This window comes from Falco peregrinus, chromosome 4, assembly GCF_023634155.1.
Source record: "Falco peregrinus isolate bFalPer1 chromosome 4, bFalPer1.pri, whole genome shotgun sequence".
NCBI lineage: Eukaryota > Metazoa > Chordata > Aves > Falconiformes > Falconidae > Falco > Falco peregrinus.
Window position 1 is genome coordinate 41,727,679 of NC_073724.1, and position 13,315 is coordinate 41,740,993.

Sequence of the window (13,315 nt, forward strand, 5' to 3'; positions counted from 1 at the left end):
ATGTGAGGAGACATAGATGGGTAGATGTGTGTGAGCGCTCTGGACTATCTCCTAAACAGTTGGCCTGTAACTTCATGAGACTGTTACAGTGGTGGTTCCTTGCACATCTTTCACTGCTGCCCGAGCACCAGCCCTCACATATTTAAGCAATTTGTTTGGGTCTTTTTTTCTCAGGGGTGGCGGGGGAGGGGGGGGGGGGCGGCAGATGGAAAGGCCATGCTAGATTTCCTAGGTCATTTCTGAGGTTAGTGGTGTGCTTGCTTCAACCAGGGAGCAAGGGACCCAGCCCCAGGCCTGCAGGGTGCCACATAAATCCCAGAGGAACAAAGACTCCTCACTTCCTTAGATGAATTTCTTAGAGTACAAACTAAATTTAGCCCAGAAGGTGACCAAAATACTGTCCAGCAAGCTAATAAGGGTGCTTCAGAGTCCAGGGAGGCAAACAATCACAGATGGAATTACAGGGAAAAAAAGTTAATCTCCCAATATGCAAAGTTGATTCCCTGCTGAACTGGTGATCTCTGATCTTAATCACCCCAGCTCTGAGGATATTCTAAGAGAACTGCAGCAGCCAAGCTAACTCATTTAAGAATAAAAAAAGATAATAAAAATTAGTCTCTCAAGATCTACAAAGCAGACTTACATTAAAAAAATAATAAACTGTTATCAAAGTCAGCTTTTTTCAAGCATCAATAAATTAAAGGGTTAAAGATACCCAAACCAACAAAGCCAAAAAAGCACTCTGAGGTACTCCCTTTACATCTCAACTGTATCTAATCAGAGAGGTTTGAATGATCTTTCTTTTCACAAACAAGTAGATGATGTCATTAATTTTCTCCTGAACCTTGAGGTTGTTGAAGAAGAGGATCTGACCTAATACCAGTTAATTCCTGCTGTGTGCGGAATTGTAATCTCTCCTGCCAAACAGATCTGACCTGGATTCAAGTCAAGAATTTTAAGAGTGAACAAAAGCGGGGAGGTGGGGGGTGTGTGGGGAGGGGGCTAGGAGAAGAATTAAAAGACAGATATACATGCGATGCGTATGTATAACACATACATTTATATTTGTATCAATACAAAAGCATAAATGATATTGGATATATATACTACACCCCAATATTGAGTCAAGACATGCAGAATTAATTAAGAACTACAGTTTGTTCACACATATACTTACCACACGTACTTTCTCTGGTAAAAGAACCATTTAACAGCACAGCTGTTAACATCCTTAAGCTCTATATTCCCTGTTTTTCAACATTAAAACTAAAGTCACATACATATGTCTCATTTTGTTGAACGTTTTGAGGACTGAAGAGGATAGTATTGACATACATATCAATTTCAGCTGCCCCACTGTATAGCTGAGAGCTTACATATCTGCAGAGATTCACTGTAAAGTTTTATACCTAAATAAATTCATATTAGAAGTGTGTGCATAAACACACAAAGGATTGTAAGCTTGTAAATAGCACAGGCATAACTGCCTGAAGGAAGTACTTGGCAAAAACAAAGCCACGATGATCACCCTACAGATTTTCATTTATTTATCTCTTCATCAGCTTACAAAACAAACAAACAAAAGAACCCGCTTGTTCTCAGCAACCCACTTGGAGACTTGATCTCAGCAATATCACACCCCTTGGAAAGTCTTCCAATCGTAGCCATATTAATTACAACTCCAGCAGGCTTTCCCTTTTACAAGTTGAAGTGACATATAATTTTTTCCACTAAAACTAGTCAACAGATTGCACTCCAGTTTCTAAATGTTGCTATTTGCTCCAGACGGAGTTCTAAGAAGTTCCAAGATATCTTTTGGCGATATGTCTTGGACATATGTAGAGATGTGTAGAATGAAGCCAGCCCAGAAATCTAAAGCAGCCCTTGCACTGCTCTTCCTCTTCCCAAACCCACGCAGGCCCATCACCGCATCCTCCTTCAGCACAGCAAAAATAACAGGTATGCCCAGGCTCCCTGTCCCACTGCTTCATGCCACCACCCTCCCAGGTCCCAGCGTGCCCCCAAGGGGAAGCAACCTGCTGAGCTCTGGGTAAGGGGCAGGGGTAGGGGGGAACTACAGCAGTCCTCAATTTGCACCTGCCTGAAACATTTCTTTTGAAGTGCTGAAGACACAGGTGTCCCACAAACACCCTAATGCATAGTAAGCCTGTCACAGACTAATTTTGAAGTTGCATGCCAAGAGAGACAGCCATAAAAATGCTAAGCAAGAGCATGAAATAAGAGGAAAAACAGTTTTAAAAGGCTCTCACAACAAACTAGAAAGACACAATCACCATTCTACCTGACAGATGTTATGGCATCCTCAGCCACTATGCTCTCAGCTGAATAAAAACATACAAAACCACCAACTGCAGCAAAACTGAATCTCATGACAAATAAGCAGGGCATCAGCCAAAATCAGGGAAGGTATCTGTCCCAGACACACATTAGTAAGTACATCAGCCCTCGAGAGCACGTTCAAAAGGACCACCAGTCTCCAGCTTACCCCAAAAAAGCATTTTAAAGGACAAGCCACCACTGCAATCACAGCACAAAATCCAACTTACCAATACAAGTAATAGGCTAAAGCCAGGGCGATGAGTGTAGCACAGATCCCAGCTAGCAAGCATATACCCGACTGGGTTATCAACATCTTCCTGATTTGTTATTGATTAATAAAACCCCCCAAAAGGAGGAGAAGAAATGGAACTGCAAAAACGGACGATGTGGGTCTTGTCTAGAAAAGCAAATCAGTCTTGACATGGAGGAGGATTATGATGACAAAAGCACATCGAGGTAAATCTGGAAGTGCTGCCACTACTAAAACTGCCTGCATAGTAGCAGGAAAAAAAAGCAGCTGGGTGTCCTCTCCGTTACATGGTTTCATAAAACACCAAACTAAAAAAGCCCTCCTTACCTCAAGAATGAAGGTATGACTGGAGCATATGTGAACTAATATTTAAAATAGGTAATACTTCTCAATAAATATTACTGTCAGGTGGTGTTGCTGACAAACCAAGCTTTTGCTCTAATCCAGTAATCTGCTTAGAGCAAATTACCAGGCTACAATCAGCGGGATTCGCTCATGTGGCAAGGTACGTATGTTCAGCACTGCCGCTTGACACTGTTTTTTTTAAGAGCCGACAAAAGATTTTAACAAAACCAGGATTTTAACACAAAGGAACCTCCCGCCCCACCAAAGCCTGTCCCTTCCCTACGAAGGGCAAACAAGGCTTGAGAGAATGTCACAGCAGAAAAAGGGTTTGGTCTGCCCTGCAAGGACTGCACTGTGGGTGCAGAAGGACCACTTGCCTTTGCAACGCAATAAGGGACGTCTTTGAGCCTGCACAGGCTAAAGAAAGGGACTCTGCAGGGAGCTGTGGAGCAGGCTCCCAGTTGCTCTTCTTGGAGGGGTCTGGGGACTCCACTGCCCTTACCCCTTCTCTGCAGGTCTCAGGGGAGAGCTCTACCCAACCAAGGCATCAGAATTTTTTTCTCTTTCTCCCTGCTCCAAATTCAGGGCTTTCGGAAGACCTAAGCCACAGCAGGCACACTCCAGTGGCTTGGTTAACAAAAAGGAGATACCAAAGCCTCAAGAGGAAAGAAACTAGGTGCCAGTAGTTACACCTTACCCAGGCAGCAGGAACACCATGCCACCAGCATGATTAAGGCTCAAGGGCCCATCCAGCTGTTCTGCACCATGATCTGGGCAGTCCAGACAAAGAGAGACTTGAGGCCGCATCCACACAGGGACACAAAAGTTGGACCAAAGAGTGTGATTCCCACTCACCTGCCATTACACCAACCCAGCCCTTCATGCAGGTGCAGTTTGCATTGGCTAACAGATCCTCACCTGGTAAGAATTAGGCTTCCAAAAGAAACGGGAAGAAAAAAAAACCAGACAAAATCTAGCTTAAATGCCAGAGACAAACTGAAGTGGTAGTCACGATCCCCTGACATTCCCATTTTCAGACCAAACTTCAGCAGCAGCACTACAGAAAGCTACAACATGCTACTAGCTCCTTTTAAACCTTTGGCTGCCCTGTAAGTAGAGTCACAGAGATTTTAGGATTGTCCAATAAACTGGAAAGAGACAGTACAAAAACACTTCAGATACAACACACGGAAAATTTTTACAATCAAAGAAACAGACAATACTTGGAATTGTTTGGCCAAAAAGGAAAAAGAGGCTGTGAATTTAAAAATCACAGCCAAATAGGAGACTTTATCTGGTATGAAGCTGAGCAGAACTGGTTGGAAAAAGAATATAAAGTTGCTCCGAGTTTAAAAGCACAGACAAGATAAATACAACATACTCCAGACAGTGTGATGAATAGCGTCCCGTGGAAACCAGCTTCTTAGCCAGAACAGAAGTGTCACAGCATTCATGAATTAAAGGAGAATTTCAGGTACTCTCTATGCACCAACTCAACAGGTCCTCCTGCCCTCTTACATCCTGCACAAAGTCCAGGTCTATTGTAAAACCTTTTCTAACCTCACCTATAGCTCTACCCCATTTCTCAAGCTACACAGATAAAAGTCTTACTACTATCAACATCTTGAAGGAGATAGCTTCCAACTAATTCCTTGAGGATAATCAGTTTGTGAGCTCCAAATGAATTTTTATGGATTATGTTCCCCGATATCATTTTGCAACTACTCACATTGTTTGTTCTCAACTATGGAAATAAAATTACATTAAAATAAACCCCAAAACCTGTAAAATACACATGTAGTTCAAAGATGACAAGAAGGTTCCGAAGTCTGTAAACTGGTACTTGAAATGTTTTTGCAGATGAAGCTCAGTCACCAGTTTTCAAGACTGCTAATCAACATTTATGCAGTGCAAAATATTTTTTACAGAAAATGCATATAATGGAATATGACTAGGCACAGGACAGCCTTGGGATTTTGTAAATAAAATGCAAAACCAAAGCAGCAGTTCTCAAGAAGCCTCATTTGAAAAAAAAAAAATTAATTAGGGTATTGCAATCATTGTATTTGGAGCAAGGCTTACTTGGCATTCTTGGTATTTCTATTATAAAAGCTATTCTAAAATTACAGTGCTGGTATTCAAACACTGATTCTATAATACCACCCCTTACATAACAAACAGAAAAGGAGTTATCTAACAGAAGCCCTATAGTACAGAATTATTTGAGTAATAGGCCACTTGTATTGAATAGATCAATGTTACATAATTATATAATGTTGCCAGTCTTTGTCTCTGATGAATAAGAAAAACTTCAGTAGTGTCTACTTATTTCTAACACTAGACAAAATGTTCCTCTTCACTCCAAGTGGCTGAATTTTCAAGGCAAGTGGGAATTCATCCTTTGTATTCAGATAAAAATAACTACAAAAGAAATTTCAGGAGTGTAAGCACATCCACACACCAAGCCATGAAACTTAAGTACCCATCTCCTAGATGGATTGTGTGAATTTGGAAAATGCTTTGTGGCACGGTTTTCTTACTTGTTAAAGCAGGGATGCAAAATAAAGGATAAACAAAAGAAGTCTCATCTGCAATCATCTGAGATAAGTGTTATAAGAAGAATGATATACTTTGCTTTCTGGATGGAAAATTATGCGGAAAATCAACCCTCAAACATAAGAAACAGAGCGCCAACCAGGAGATGTGTCAACATGCAAATGTGCTGTGGCTGAACAAGAAGCTTCTGACTGCTGCTAAATGAAGTCTCAGCAAACACCATATGCATGCCTACAAGCCCCTACCCAAGTTCAAAGCTTTTCTTTGAAGTACTGTGTACTAACTGGGAAGAAATTAGAAGTCTATCTTCCAAGAAGTGCCGAGCTGCTTTAAGTTGTAGGCATAAAACACTACTTTCTGCAAAAGAGCAGCAATATGATTTATTCTATGACTGCATCCACAGTAACACGTGAGCACCAGTTCAAGTGACCTGGCAGAAGCAAGCAGGGTCTTGGGGCCGTCCTATAGCAAACCCACCACCTCCCTCCTACCCTCTCCTGAGGCAGGCTAGGAGACGGATGCGAGACTTTGCACTTTGGCTCTACTTGCTCACGACCCATGCTTCTGCTCCAGCATTTGCAACCACAGTCTGTACTGCCAAGATGGAAAAGCTTAAATAAAATTATTATTAAATAAATGAATGACACAGTAAAGCAAAGGCCCCAGATGATACCAGAGTTATCCACACTCTAAGAATCACAGCTGCAAAACAGAGGAGACGCAGCAGGTAAGTTTTCCCCTGCAAGCACTCTGCTATACTAAATCCAGAAATTCCCCAGAAAAGCATTTGCATTATTTCACCCTACAAATGTACCTCCAAACCGCTAACTGCTCACACTTCACCAGCCATGGAGAAAGGCTGCTCTAGAAGATAACTGAGAAGCAGAATATATGCCACTCAATTGTAACTTTATGGTCCCCAGTCTTCTTGACAGATCTGTGACAAGTGAGAACGACCAACCAGCCTACTGTCACCAGACTGACATCTGTCACATGGACAACAATACCTCCTCTAAACATTTCTTTATAGGAAGTTTGCACTTCCACCCAGGTGGAAGTTGGGTTCAACCCATGAGAGAGGTGGGGATCACGTGCAGGGGGAAGCAAGATGACAGCCACCGTTTCCTGAATTACCTGAGTTTGAAAGATCTCCACCACAGGGAAGACAGGGAGAGAAGTAAAACCACTAAAACCAGAAGCAGTAGGCATTCTACTGGGTGACTGACTGTCACCAAGGCAGCTTAAGGTAAAACTCCATAGTTTTGCATTCAGGAAAGAATAATAGGTGAAAAAATGTGGCTTGGAAAACCAACAGGAACACAACCAAACTTTTCCTCAGTCAGCTCCCACGAGCCATACTGGCAGCGTGAACTGCACCAGGGAGCTCAATCCAGTGGTGGCAGAGGATGTTCACGGCAATGCTGCTTCGTACAGTGCTGTGTGCAGTCTGCTATTCAAAATCCAAAGGGTAAGAAAGCAAGAAAGGCAGAACTGTACAGCAGAGCTGGGGCCCACATCACCCTGCTTCTTCCTTGTACAGGATTCAGCTTTTATTCTCTTTCCTGTCACCTTGGCTGCCATCAGCAGTGTGTTCTTACCTAAACACAACAGCTATACTTCTTTGGGATTATTTCACTGACAAATATTTCACAAGGCTGTTATCAGTCTGAATTCATAATTATCCTTGTGGTCAGATCTCATTTTGCATATACACAAAAGCAGGTGTTTTTCTAAAATGATAGAGCAGACTATCAAGCAGACTGATAGCAAAAACAATACATGCCAGACTAAGTTTTTTGTTCTGCATTTTCAGACAAGATCACACCAGCCCCTTCTGGCCTGAATACCAGTACTGGCAGCAGCCATACACCACACTTTTCAGTGTAAATGGAACACCTGTGCCTCTCCAGACAGCAAGGGAAAAAACCCAAATCTCCCAAGCCAACCACCACAAAAAGAAAAAACCCTTCTCTCTTACAAAAAGACCACTTTTTGAACACAAAGTTGAACTGCATGCATGTGAATGTGCACTTTTGCACTTGGTGAAATCTTCGTAAGTTACAACCTTAACTCTTTACAAATACAATATCTCACCCATTCAAAAAAAATGAACTTCTAAGTGGGAAGTCTGATTATTGTTGAAATCCAGGCTGCTGTTGGCTATTCAGCTGGGAAACTGAACAGCAGCCACTCTGCATACAGCCCATGTATTTTCAAAATCCACATAAGAGAAAGACCTGAAAAGAAACATCTAAGATTTCCCCATTTCTTAAGATCTTCCATCTCCTGCTAGCTTGGTGTCCTATTGCTAAAATAGGCCTCTTGTAGCATATATTGTTAACTCAAACCATTATGAATTCTGCAGAGCAGGGAACCCTTCATGGTAACACACACAGTCTTTGAAAGATGTTGCCAACAAAGATCAGAAATCCAGGACTGGTTAGGGTTGTTGCAATTTAGTTTCATTTGTTCAGCTTCTGAACAGTAGCCTTTTAACGCAACGTTTGAGAGGGAGGTGACCTAAATATCCTTTCACTGAAGGCTGCAGGGATCCTTGAAATGACTAGCCCACTAGAAATGCATGCTTCCCTTGCACCAGCAAAATGCAGATTGCTACTTTGCATAAGGGCTGCTCCACAACTGATAGCAAAAGTATGGGAGTTTTCACAGATGCTCTCTGCTCTTTTTATCATCATCTCATGTAAACTACGCCCGATTGTAGGAAAAAGGACATTAAAAAAAATTCTGACACTGTACCTTCTCAGTTCCACAGGTGCCACAGCACAGATACTAATCTAACCACAGAAGATTTCTTAGTGATTATAACCCAAGCCAGGTGGGCAGATGTCTACATGGAAATTTCCACATCTCTGTACGTTCCACTGTATCATTTCCACTCCTGCCAGAGATGCACAAGATCATGGGAGCAGAGGCTGTTTTCTGAAAGAAAATACTGAAAGAAGTGTGAAATGGGAAATCGCGAGTTTCTCTTGGAGCTTGCAGCATTTCAGAACAACTCAACTGCCAAGTCAAAACTGGTCCCCATCATGTGAAAAATTAGAAGCCAATTAGTAAACAGAGGTGTTTATTGTACCAAGGCCTCATATTCAAAAGAGCCTGTGTGCCATACTCTAATTCTGGATGTCACCACTACTAGCTTGGCACCGCTCTTCAAAAGCTCCTCAGTCAAGCAGAGTAATGGTTCGAGAAGCAGTATTTATGCTCTTACGATTCATTTTTATGTGCCAGAATAACCCTTAAGCTCATCTGCAATTATACGCCAAAAAGATCAGATATTCAAGGATATCAATAACTGTGTGCAGTTCAATGCAATGTGTTAATATAGGACATATTTATAGACAATGAGCCTATCAAACCGAGCTAGCTTCATTTAAAATAAACAAACAAGCAGACTGGTCTAACTACCAGAACTAATCTAAAACAATCAATATTTCTCCAACAAAGACGTGTAACAAGAACCTTCGTGCTATTTACTCAGCGATGTATAATGGCTTCTCGAGTCTGCAGCCTGTGTTGTTCACTTTCAAGCCCATTAAACATGAATCACTTTTGATTCATTCTATTTAAATTCCTTTTACCTTTACTATTATAAACCAGATTTTGGAAATACCTGTAATACTTCTTATTAATGCAGTGATGTTTCAATTATTTTTCTGCAACAAAGTTCATTACTTCCAGGCAACTGGGAGCTTATCCTATGCCTGGTTCGACTTAGTGTGCACAAGTCCCTACTCCTAGGTGCTGCTAGAGGCTCACTTATCTCACACTTAAGGTCAGCATGTCCTGTGGTTTGCTTATGTAACTGCTTTTACAGTTATTACTCATCCCAGGTCTGTACCAACAAGATATATCTTAAGCTAAACTGTTTTGGTTGTTTGGGTTTTTTTAATTTTTGTGTAGAATTTTTTTAGCAAATAGATAATTTTGGTAGACACCAGGGGAACAGCTAACCTAGCAAAGCTGACAAATTGGTAGTGGTAAGCACAGAGGGATGAACAGCCTTGACACAGCAGCACCTGCAACTGGGCTGTAAGTTTGTTATGTCCCAGCACTACGGCTGGCCCACAGTCATAAACAGTGAAGATGTTTTCCTTCTGGGGCACACATGACAATAGCAAGTGGCATTGCTATATCTTCAGTACAGGAAAAACAACTACACAAGGAGATGCTTAGGTATTTTGCTACTATATTGCAATAGAGATCCAAAGTACCCATTTTCTTACTAAACAAGATTTCTTACTAAACAAAGCAAAAGCTCACACAGTCGGGGGAAGGAGTATCTGCCTTGACAGCTATCCAGAAGACACCTGCAAAAGAGACGCTGCAGCCAGGTCCTGAGGTGCAGGTAAGCAGCCCACGCTCCAGCCAGCTCTGCCACGTACACCCATTCTTTGCCACGCTATGGCACCAGCAGCTGCTACAATAGCCCAGCAGCTGCATCACCAGCTCACATTGTGCTGAGCTTCCTCCTCTCTGTTCTTCTTCTTACATCGCAGCAAGAGAGAGGCTTGTTCTTAGAGGGGTGTCCTTTGTTTGCCAGCCATTTTCAATCACAAATATATTGGGCTGACTGAGCTCAAAATCCTCCGTCTCAGGCCAAGCCACTCTTGTGCATCAGGAGGCTACTTCTCCTATTAAACTGAACGCCACAACCACGGTGGAAAGGGAGGCTCCCTCTTAAAAGGAAGGGAGACACAGGCATAGAGATTGGGCAAGTGAACCCCTGATACAAAACTGGCCTTGCTAGTGAAGCATAGTATCACCATCCCGAAACACATGCTGTAAGAGCGTTTGTATTCCCATCTGTACTTTCAGTTGTTTTGGAAAATACTGTCAAAGGCCCTGAACGTGTGGCCTTCACAACTTAAAAACACATATGAAAAGGACTGCTCCCACAGCAACACTGACATTTTTAAAACAATTATAAAAGTAAGGGTAAATTACATTACAGCTTCTTGTAAAGCACTTTTAATTTGGATTATTTTTTCCTCTCAAAATAACCATCCCTAGGAGATCCAGTTTATAGGTCCCTGGTCCTTGATTTCCACCAGCTAATACCCCCAGCTGGAAGTGGTTCCTGTGCTGTCCCAGAACTGTGACCACCCTGACAGAGCTGAACAGCACTGAGTCCCAGGCACAAGCATAGCCAGCATCATCTGATAAAGCTGCTCTTCCCCTAAGATTTCTGGGGAAGAAAGCTTAGTGGGGCACAGTCTGAGTGTTTTCAAAGATCAAGAAGATTCACTGCTTCACAGAACACGGTTGTTATGCTTGTTTCTTCCAAATAAAAGTCACAACAAGGAGAACCAGTCTTCTGGTACCCGTCTCATACATAGGCTCCGTAGTCAGAGGAAACATACTACAGTGAAGGACGTGGAAACAATATTTGCCCCATCCTGAAAGAGTTCAAAGCAACACTTTCTACCTTGCAGAAGTGTTCCATGCCACAACACACCTTAACACACCCAGACCTTCTCAAGCGTTTCTAGACTACCAAGGAAAACTAGTCCTTTCACATTTTCAGTGTCCCAACTCAGTGCACTATCAAAAACAGAGGACAGAACATTATTTCCACATGTTGTGCAAAAGTGACTCTAAGCTTAAGAACCACGCTGCAGCAGGGATCATATCTCAGGTAGCAGCTTTTCAGAACATCAGTCTGACAGCGAAGAGGCCTCTGTCTTACAGGCTTTGAAAGAGCCTGTTGGCACAGCCTCCACATTGGTAAGTATGAAAACAGCGAAGGTAACCCATTTTCCAATGCACTTTACATTTTTCCTTGCTTGAACTATAGAAAACTCTTTAAATTGTGACTGCTATTAATGACGGTATTCGTGAGCTGCTTTTTGGTCTAGCCTGCTGGACCCTTTATGTCCACAAGTGCTTTGCAAAGATGATTTTTTTTTTTCCTGTCTGTGGCCCCTAACTAATTTTATATGAAAACTGAATCTTCCAACAATTGTTACAAATTCTTGTAACAGTTGTAACACTGGCAAGTCTAAGAAAGAAAAATCCCCTCATGAAGACACACAATAAGGACAACAGCAGCACATGATACCTATAGAGACTGCCTACGCATAAACTCCAACGGGAAGGGATGGCTGCTATAGTAAGTGCTGTCGTAATTTGGCCTCCCCGCAACTCAGTCCCTGATCTCCCCAACTGTGTGCCTGTTGGTACCAGTTGTGCTTTGGTTCCTGAAATGGGGATTTGTTCCACAGAAGCAGCATCCACTGGGACTATGAAAAGCTTTCAGTACAACTTCTCTAATCCATATCAATATGTATCAACCCGCTCAGGATTCATCTAAGCAATCAAGAAGGTGAAGGCTAAAGGAATTATTCACGAGATTATTCAAACTGATGCAGCTTCCAGCACGGCCATTTGCTTCACTCGGAACATTTCATTTTCAGATTATCCCTCCTTGCAAGTTCTAGCAACCCGAGATAAGACACCCAGGTATGGACTACATGAGGGGCACAGGCACCAGGCTTGGTAGCCCGCAAGCCTGGGTATGAGAAGCCCAAGTTCTCTCTTTGAACAGAAGCAAAGTTGGAAAATTCAAGAGCTGTTCACAATTGATAAAATCCTGCCCCCAAGTATATTTTACCTCCTTAGGCCTTAGACACAAAGAAAAGCAAAAATTGCAGTAAACTGAAAAAATATGCTACAAAACAGCAAACACATAAAAACAGGCTTCTGTGTATGTCTGGGATACCGCTCCTCCATCAATGGTAATGAGTCTGGGCAAAAGCATTTTGCAGAACCAGTTCTGAAAGTAGCTGGTCACCATGACACTGTAACAAGGCTACTTTCAAGAATCAACCTGCTGGGTCACCCTCTACCCACCAAAGCTGTAGATGGTCAGCATTAACCAGATTTCAGCTGCAGTAACTAATTTAGGGGGTAAAATTCTGATCCAGGAATATTTGGAGCTCGCAGAGAGTGGTTATTTGCCTATATGATCAGGGCTAAATGCTTTATCTTCCTCTATAGTAGGAAAGTGTATATCTTCAAAAGGGATGTAACTTTGCATGGGGTCAGAATACATGCCCAGAACACAGACAGTGGCCGATCCAGCACGAACTGCCCTATGAATCAGAGCTTTGAGAAACAGCTCACAGAAATGCAAGTTTCTTGGAAGACTACTTGTCCTATAACAGGCCTTAAAAGGTTATTAGAATACTAAAGCAACACACTGGGTCTTCACAAAATCACCAAGATTAAATTACTTTCCTATTAAAAAAAATAAAGCTACTAATAGCCCATGAAGGGGCAGGGTATCAGAGACCATCATTAAAATGTCAACATTTGACACTGACCACTCTGGGGTTTTAAGATCCTGTCCTGGAAAAACCCTGTTCAGTGGGGTCTCATCAGCTTCCCACTTTTGCTATCACTGTTTGTAGGAGACACTACAAAAAAGGGCAAAAAGAAGAAAGTTTGCTGCTACAACTTAACATTTTCATATTTGGTTACTGGACAGTATTTAAGGATGTTTATATTAAAGGCAGCCTAAGATGACCCCAGAGTCAGCATTCAAGAGATTTCTAAGAAATTTGTAAAGAAGGTCCTCAAAGCACTGTAAAGGCACAGTTCCCCTTCTACATTTAGGGGGGACATAATAGTTAAGTATTTCTAGAGTCCTCTGGAGGTTTATTTGTGGTTAACTTTTTGCTACAATGACTAACAACTGATAACAGCATACAGGAGAGAACAGGAGAGAGAACACTACAGCAAGCAACGATCTGAAGTGCTGGTTTCGTCCCTAAATTAAAATTCACAGAGTGGGAGACTTTTGAC

The 13,315-nt window shown here is 42.1% G+C and overlaps 1 protein-coding gene across 8 annotated transcripts in view; it reads right to left on the minus strand.

Annotated features, from left to right (window-relative positions):
• Nucleotides 1-13,315, minus strand: part of AGPAT3 (1-acylglycerol-3-phosphate O-acyltransferase 3) — a 94,109-nt gene that overhangs the window by 37,871 nt on the left and 42,923 nt on the right. The window contains exon 1 of one of the 8 annotated variants that reach the window (XM_055802412.1): nt 8,249-8,404. The exons of 6 other annotated variants lie outside the window; for them this stretch is intronic. The gene's annotated coding sequence lies outside the window, so the exon portion shown is untranslated. Of the gene's footprint in view, nt 1-2,567; nt 2,733-8,248; nt 8,405-13,315 lie in introns of those variants that run through there. One more of the 8 variants, XM_027782533.2, reaches the window with a different exon arrangement.